This window comes from Pteropus vampyrus, unplaced genomic scaffold (genome assembly GCF_000151845.1).
Source record: "Pteropus vampyrus isolate Shadow unplaced genomic scaffold, Pvam_2.0 Scaffold172, whole genome shotgun sequence".
NCBI lineage: Eukaryota > Metazoa > Chordata > Mammalia > Chiroptera > Pteropodidae > Pteropus > Pteropus vampyrus.
In genome coordinates this window covers 2,983,032-2,992,118 of record NW_011888953.1, presented here as the reverse complement: position 1 = coordinate 2,992,118, position 9,087 = coordinate 2,983,032, and the positions used below count along the sequence as shown (strand labels likewise).

General features: G+C 36.1%; 1 pseudogene; it reads right to left on the bottom strand.

Annotated features, from left to right (window-relative positions):
* Positions 1–6,922: 6,922 nt before the first annotated feature.
* Positions 6,923–7,041, bottom strand: LOC111746025 (annotated as a pseudogene).
* Positions 7,042–9,087: the final 2,046 nt, after the last annotated feature.

Below are 9,087 nucleotides of genomic sequence, written 5' to 3'. Positions count from 1 at the left end.
AAACTTGGGAAGAGAGTAGATCATAAATGTTTTCACCACAAAAAAAAGAAACGGTAGTTATGTGATACAAAGGCTACCGTATTAGCTAACTCTATAATGGCAACCATTTTACAATACATACCAAATCAAAAGCTTACACAATGTTGTATGTAGATTATATCTCAATAAAATTGAAAAAAAAAAAACCCACAGAAACAAAGGAGACTGCAACCTGTTTCCCAAAATGTTTGCACCATTTTGCATTCCTTGGAGCAATGTATGGGAGTTCCTGTTTCTCCACATCCTGGTCAATACTTGATTTAGTCAGTCTTTTTCATTGTAGCCAATCGAACAGGTGTGCTATAGTATTTCATTAAGTTTTTAATTTGCCTTTCCTTAATGCTTAAGCAAATTGAGCATCTTTTCATGTGTTTATGTGCCATGCACATATCTTCTTTGATGAAGTATCTGTTAAAATGTTTTGCTCACTTTTTTTTTAATTGGGTCAATTGTTCTTTTTTTTATTATCGAGTCAATAATTTTTTATGTATTTTGAGTATAAGTCAGATATATGCTTTGTAAATATTTTCTTCCAATCTATGACTTATCTTTTCATTCTCCTAACAGTATCTTTTGAAGAGCAGAAGTTCTTAAATTGGATGAATTCCAAATGTATCAATCTTTTCTTCTCTTGACTATGGTTTTGGTGTTGTATCTAAGAAATCTGCCCAACCCAAGGCTGTGAAGAATTTCTCTTATGTTTTCTTCAAGAAGTGTTATTGTTTAGGGTTTTTATTTAGGTCTCTGATTCATCAGTGTGTGGTATGAGGTTTTGATTACTATAGTTCAATTGTTTTTTGCATATGAATATCCAATTGTTCCAGCACCATTTGTTGAAAAGACTATCCTTTCTCTAGTGAAATGCCTTTTACCTGCCGAAATCGGTTGCCCATGTTTGTGAGGATCAATTTCAGACTTCCTAGTCTATTCCATGGACCTGTTTGTCTCTCGCTATACCAACATCACAATGTCTTGATTACTGAAGCCTTGTAATAAGTTTTGAAATCAGTTGATAGTTCTCCTACTTTGTTCTTTTTCAAAGGTATTTTGGTTTTGAATTTAATTGGCTCTTCCTTCTTGTTCTAGTTTCTCAGGTGAAAGCAGACGTCATTGATTTGAAACCTTTCTTCTTTTCTAATACATATGTTTTTGTGCTATAAGAATTCCCCTAAGTACTGTGTTAGAGGTAACACATTTTGAAATGGCATTTTAAAATTTTTTTCCATTCAAAATACTTTCTAGTAGTTTTGATTTCTTCTGTGTCCCATGTGTTATTTAGATGCATGTTGTATGCATAGTTTCTAAATATTTGGGGAATTTTCCAAAGATGTTCTTTACTGATATTTAATTTTAATTTAAACTAATTTAATTCCATTCCACTATAGTCATAGAATATACAAGAATATACCGAGACTTGTTTTATGGCCTAGTATATAGTCTATTGTGGGTAAATGTTCTGTGTGCATTTGAAAAAAGTTGTCTGTTCTGTTGTTAGTTGTTCTATAAATGTCAGTTAGGTCAAGTTAGTTGGTACAGCTATTTATGTCTTCGTGAGGTCTTCTGTCTACTTGTTGTATCAGTTATTGAAAGAGTGATACTGAAATTTTTGGCTAATTTGGATTGATCTATTTCTCCTTGCACTTCTGTCAGTTTTTGCTTCATGTATTTTGATGCTCTCTTATTAGGTGCGTACAAATTTAGGATTGTTGTCTTCTTGGTGAATTGATCTTCTAGTATTTATGAAATGACCCTCCTTGTCCCAGGTAACATTCTTTGTTTTAAATCTACTTTGTCTGATATTAATATAGTCACTCCAGTTTTCTTTCAATTAGCATTAATTGTATATCTTTTTACATTCTTTCACTTTTAACCAATTTGTGTCTTTTTATTTAAAGTTGGTTTCTTGAAGGCAACAAATAGTTGAATCTTATTTTTTTATGCAATCTAACAATCTCTGCCTTTTAATTGAGGGTTTAGACTATTTATATTTTAGCCAATTACTGATATGGTTGTGTTTAAATAAATCATCTTATTATTTGTTTTCTATTTGTCCCATATATTCTTTGCTTTTTCCTCCCTCTTATTCTGCCTTTTTTTGAATTAAGGATTTTTTATGATTCCATTTTAGTAATCTTACTTCCTTCGCTGGCTGATTAGCTAAAATTCTTGTTGTTTTAGTGGTTGCTTTAGGTTTTATGCTATGCATCTTTATCACAGTCCAACTTAAAAATATAATACCACTTCACGAATAGTTCATTTCTTCCCTCTTATTCTTTATGTTATTGTTGTCATGCATTTTACTTCTACATATGTTATAAATGCCATACTAAACTGTTAGTTTTTTGTTTAAATCATAAACAATCTTTCTATATGGTTAAAATATGTTTTTATAATCTTAAAATTTTACCCATGTAGTTACAATTTCTAGTTTTCTTCATTCCTTTGTGCAGATGTATATTTCCATCTGGTATCATTTTCCTGCTGCCTGAAGGACTTCGGTTAACACTTCTTATAAAGTTCTGGTCTGCTGATGATAAAGTCTTTCAATTTTTGTATGTCTGGAAAGCATTTGTTTCATTCTGTTTTAGAAGGATAATTTTCATGTTGACAGCTTTTATCCTTCAGAACTTTAAGGTATTGTTCCACTGCCTTCTTGCTTACCTTTTTTCTAAAAAGGAATTTGCTGTCATCTGTGTCTTTGTTAGTACATCTTTTTTTACTCACTGCTTTTAAGATATTCTCCTTGTCACTTATTTAATATAATTTGATTATAATGTACCTTATTGTGATTTTCATCATTGTTTTTGTGCCTGGAGTTCACTGAATTTCTTGAATCTGTGGCTTTATAGTTTTCATCAAATTTAGAAACCTTTGGGCCATTATCTCTACAAATATTATTTCTATATTAGCTATTTATTGATGTGTAACAAACTTCTCCAAAATTTAGCAGCTGAGAATAGTACACACTTATTACATCACACTTTCTCTGGGTCAGGAATCTGGGCACAGCCGAGCTGAGTGCCTCTGGTTCTGGAACTCTCACGAAGTTGTATTCAACACATTGGGCCAGTAGCTACTGTCAGACCTCAGAAAATCCATTTCCAAACTGACTCACGTGCTTGTTGGCAGCCTCAGTTCCTTGCCAGGGATACATGGCATCTGCCTTCCCCAGAAATAAGAGATCAAAGAGTGAGAAAGAAAGCACTCAAAATAGAAACCAGAGTCTTTTTGTAATCTAATATTAGAAGTTACACTCCATCACTTCTGCCATATTTTCTTCATTAGAAATGAGTCAATATATTCAGTTCACATTGAATAAGTGGTTATTTAAGAAGATCATGAGTACTAGGAGTCAAGAACCACGGTGGGGGGTACATATTAGAGGCTGCCTACCACTTCTGTTCCTCCTTTGGGAACTGCAATTACATATACATTAGGCCACTTGAAGTTGTCACAGCTCATTGATGCTGTTTATTATTTTTTTAATTCACTTTTCTCTCTGTACTTCATTTTGGATAATTTCTCTTGCTATATCTTCAAGTTCATTAATCTTTTATTCTAAAATGTCTAATTAGCTATTAGTCTAAGCCAGTGCATTTTTCATCCATCTCAGACATTATACTTTTCATCTCTAAAAGTTAAATTTGGGTCTTTATTATATCTCCCATGTCTCTACTTAACTTTTAGAGCATATGGAATACAGTTATTATAACCGAGTTAATATCCTTTGCCGTGATTCTTGTGTCAGTTCTGGCTCAGTTCCAATTGATTGCTTTTTCTCCTCTTATTTTCCTGCTTCTAGGTACTTTTTTATTGGATGCCAAACATTGTGAATTTTATCTTGTTGGATGCTGGGTATTTTTGTATTCCTAAAAATATTTTTTAGTTCGTTTAGGAGCAGAGTTAAGTTCATTGGAAACAATTTGATCATTTTAGATATACTTTTAAGATCTTTTAGGTGTGAGTGGAACAACGTTCTGTTCTCCACTACTGAAGCAAGACTTATTTGTGTATCCTACCCAATTCCTCATGAGAATAGGCATTATTTCTGGCTTTATGTGACAGCTGCAAAATGTCATCTCTTATCCTTTTGGGTGGTTCTTTCTCTGGTCTCCAGTCGTTCATCACATGCTTGCACGTATCAGCTAAGTATTTACTCAAAGGAGTATTCTTTCTGAAGTTTTCTCTCTGTAGTTCTCACTTTCTCCTCTCTAGATTCTGTCCTGAGAACTCTAGTGGCCTTGGTCTCCTCCATCTCTCAGCTCTATTTCCTCAATTCAGGGCTTTCTCTGGGTTTCCCTTCCCTGCACTAATACCATAAATTATCTCAAAGCAGGACTCACTTTGAGTTTTTTCTTATCTCACATAGCTCACTAGCCTTTCTTGCCTGATAATCAATGTCTTGAACACCACTGTTTCATGTATTTTTTTAAGTTTTTAGTTGTTTCAAGAGGGAAGGTAATTCTGGTTATGACTGGAAGCAGAAGTCTGGTCTCCAGGCAAAACATTTTGAGTAGACATCAGCAACTTTGCTCAAGTGGCATGCTAAACGTTTTTTTTCTTTCTTTCTTTACAGTGGACAGGGATAAAGGATAAACTCTGATGTATAGGGGGACAGGTTAGGGGAGAAAAAAAGGAAAGATTAGTTTCTTTTTTTTTTCCTGCAAGTTTAGAAGCTGCTTTTCACAACACCACCCCTATATTATTTTTCTAAAACTCAACTCACATGCTGTCATTGGATTTCTGTCATAGGCTCTCCACCCATGGTTTGAGGCCCACAGATGTTCAAATCTTTTGCTTAGAACCTGAAGCTATGTTAAGGCCAGACTCCGGGTAGTGTCTTAGAAGATAAACTTTCTTGATTCATGTCTATGAAGTTAAATTAAGAAGCTAATTCATCCCTAGTAGTTACACCAAACCATTTGGTGCTATTCACCAGTGGCCATTAATATGTCAGTGGCATCACTGTATAAAACCTATCTTCTGTCTGTGAAAAGAATACTGATTAGTGTGACTACACCAGAATCCAATTAGCTTTTCCTCTTCTCATCTAATTTTTCAAATGTAATTTTGTTAATGTGAATTTTAATAGTGATTTACGGCAACAGCATCCCTTTACCTTCTCATGTAACCAGGTAACTTCTTTTTGAGGTCAAAGTGTAGCAAGAGCTGCCTTGCTCATAATTCTCGTTCTTTTTCATTTCCTGTTATAATATTTTTGTTATATTTTTAATCTTCTACTTTTAATCAAGCTTAACTTCACCCCATTCTCAGGCTGACTTAGTGTACTCTTAATGTCAGATTTTACAAAGCACAAGTTTCCTGGAAAGGCTGTTCTTCATTAGCCGGGAAGGACAGGAAATGTTCATGTCAGCGCTCTGAGAACCATCGTCTCCTAGGCCAGAGGAAGAGAGTTCGCACTAAGTTATGTAACCCAGAGGGTTTATCAAGTGCTTCAGCTGGGGTAGAGGGACAGTATCAGCTCGAAAGCAGCTTGGACATTTCTAAAGGAAGGTGGGGGCAGAGCTTTGATGAGCACATCTGATTAAATATGTTTTCTGCTCTGGAGTTTGTTATGAACCCTGACATTTGTCTTAGTAATATACTGACTTCCACAATCCACATAGATTAAATACCAAACAATTACCAGAAAAATAATATTGCAGTGTGGGAAATGGCACTCCCCCACCGCCTCCATCCCCCATTCCCAGTCTGAAGGAGCCAATGTGCATCCCCAAGCCTCTACTAGAGATTCACTAAAGCATGAGGGAGAAACAGATGTGACAGCCCTGAGCTCCTGAAGCTCCGGGAATTTGAGGCAATGAAGATTGCTGTGGTTGAGAGCAAAGTTTGAGGGCATGACTCCCTGGATTCAAACCTCGATTCTGCTACTTTCTAGCTGTGTGAACTCAAGCAAATTATACAACCTCTTTGTGTCTCAATTTTGCTTTCTTTAAGTTGGAGACCTAATGGTATCTACCTAGGATTGTTGTCCTGTGACAACTCAATTAAAATAAGTTAATATTGAAAACACTTAGACCAGTGCCTGACATATATCGGTGTTAGCTGCTGTTATTATTTTCTTATTAATTGAAATATATTTGACATAAAACATTGTATACACTTAAAGTGTACAACATGTTGATTTGATATATTTACACATTGTAATATGATTGTCATTGTAGGGATAGTTAGCACTCCACCCCATAGCATAATTATTTCTTTTTTTGTGGTGAGAATAATTAAGATCTATCCTCACAGAAAGTTTGATGATTACAATACAATATTGTTGCCTATGTTCACTATAGTGCATTAAATCCTCAGGTCTTGTTTGTCTACTAGTTGCAAGTTTGTACCCTTAAGCAATATCTCCCCATACCTCCATCTCCAACCCTTGGTAACCTCCATTCTACTCTTCTGTTTTTACGAATTTGTTTTTTTTCATATTTCACATATAAGTGATATCATATTATATTTATCCGTCTCTGTCTGACTTATATCACTTAGTATAATATCCTTGAGGTCTTACTGAGGATTTAACCAAAGGTTAGATCCATGCTGTTCAATATGACAACTATCAAACTAGGCATATGTAGCTATTAAGTGTTTCAAGTGGGTCTAATGTGACAGAATAATTGAAGTTTAAATATAATTAATTTTAATTAATCAATTTAATTTAAAGTAATACTTGATTCAGTTATTGGAATAATTTTAAGTACAAGAAAAAAAGACCAAAAATATCTCATCGCTATTTTAAAAATATTGATTGCATATTGAAATAATATTTTTAATATATTGGGTTAAATAAAAGATTAAAATTATTTTCACCTTTTTTTTAACATTTATTTGTTTGTTTGTTTGTTTGTTTGTTTATGGTTTTTTTCGCCTACCACACCCGGTCTTCCTAGGTGGTCTCCCATCCAAGTACTAACCAGGCCCAACCCTGCTTTGCTTCCGAGATCAGACAGGATCAAGTGTGTTCAGGGTGGCATGGCCATAGACTTTTCTTACTTTTAAATATGGCCACTGGGACATTTTAAATAATATATGTGACTCACAGCATGTTGACTGTGCTGGTCTAGATTATGAGGGAGCTTATTTGCTCTGCTAAAATGTTTGGACTTTATCCTAAGAGCGCTGGGAAAAAATGAGAGCCAATTTACATATTACATATTTACACATCAGAAAATTTACTCTGGCAGCTGTATGGGAAATAGGTTTGAGGAAAATAAAACCAGAGCTATGGAGATCAATTAGTTACAGAAATGTAGGCAAGAGAAAATTGTGGTCTGAATTGTGGATGGCACTGTGGATGGAGGAAGTGGGCATACTGGAGAGGGGGCCTCCCAGTCAGACTGGGCAAGGGGAGCCAGCGTATGTGGCTTGGGAAACTGGATAGATTCTCTGAGATAGAACCTAGAGGACAAGAAGGAGGATACAATTTACCTGTCAGACTAAGTCCCTTTAAGAGAACTACCCCAATTCCTTCAGCTCAGTTAATCACATTCCAGAGGCTCCCACAGCCAAAATATTGCTTTTCAGAGCTACTGACTCTTTTACTCTTTCCCACATCTTCTCCTAAAGTAAGAAGCATGAAATTACGTCCAAATACTGTCTCTTTCTACCTCTCCTTCTAAAAACAATGAAACCCAATCACATCCCAATATTGCCACTGCCACTTGGCGAACACAGTTGACAGTTCTTACTTTGTATTCAAAGTATCACAGAGCTTCCAGAATTCAAAGAGAATATTTTTAAAATGAGGATGAAAGAGAAGAGCCTTCAGAGACATTCCTCCTTAAGAGAAGCAACACAGACTTGGAATCCAGATACACCTGCCCCTGAATCCTCTTTCTGCCTCTTTCTGGTTCTAAGTGCTGGTACATGAAAGACTGGAAATCAGTATCTGTGGAACAGATGAAGTCTAATTAACACCTCCGCCTCGGTTTCCTGATCTGTATAAATGAGACGATTATTTCCATTGTTGTTGTTCTGTGGATAAGATCATCCCATACATAAGGTGTCTGGTACTTAATCGATACTCATTAAATGACAGTATTTATGATTACACCTTGGAGTAAAATTCAAGCAGAGGCGAAGCTATTCATGGCACATTTCACATACTGCGCGTGGTCCACTTTGCTTTCAGACTACTATCTGGTACATTTCCAGGGCAGTGGGGACATGGCTGGCATACCTCTCCTAAATTTTGAGGCGATCCTAAACCCAAAACTTTTGTTCTGAGCATAACCTTCAGCCTTCTCTCCAGTAACTCTCCAAGCAAGGCTGTGTGACCACTAACAACACTGCCTTTGTTACTTGTCTTCTTTTCCTTGTCTTGCCTTCCCATCCTCCATGCCTCCTGGGAGAGAAATCTTAGAAACTCAGAATGGTAAAAAGAAGACAGGAGGGATCTGAGCCAGAGCAATGGTTTTGGATCACATACTGATTAACTAAGGTTGGTTGTTCTTGAAATGGAAGCTGACTCTATTGCATATTAGCTGAAAAGATCACCAACCGACCTGCCTTCCTATCCATGCTGAGTGTGTAGTAGCAGTCTTCAAATTTGGCTTAACCAAATATTTATGTATAAAGTACAAAAAGCAGACCGGTCGCTTTTCTCTGTCTTCTAATAACAATGCAATTCTTCTTAACATTTTGTGAAGAACTAACACACTCTCGCCCACTGGGCCGAGAAGGGGATACTGCAGAGCTGCTAAGCACTGTGATACAGGCTGTGTGGTGGTACTGATGAAATGGCCAAGAAATGGAAAGCCTCTCCAGACCAGAATACTTGGCAGGATAATGTTCCCAGAGAAACAAGGTCCTGAACTTTCGATTCATCAAACCAGTGTTTGCAAAGTGGCTCCACTGTATTCTTCTATGTCTCGTCCAACTGGAGGATACGGTCCTGGTCCTCAAGGACCGCATCATTTGTCAAGACCAACAAAACACACGCTTGAAATAAATAGATGTCAACTGAGCACTTAACTGGGTAACACTGACTTTAAGTGCAAGAAGAATTTCCAGAAAAGGGAATCTGTGGGA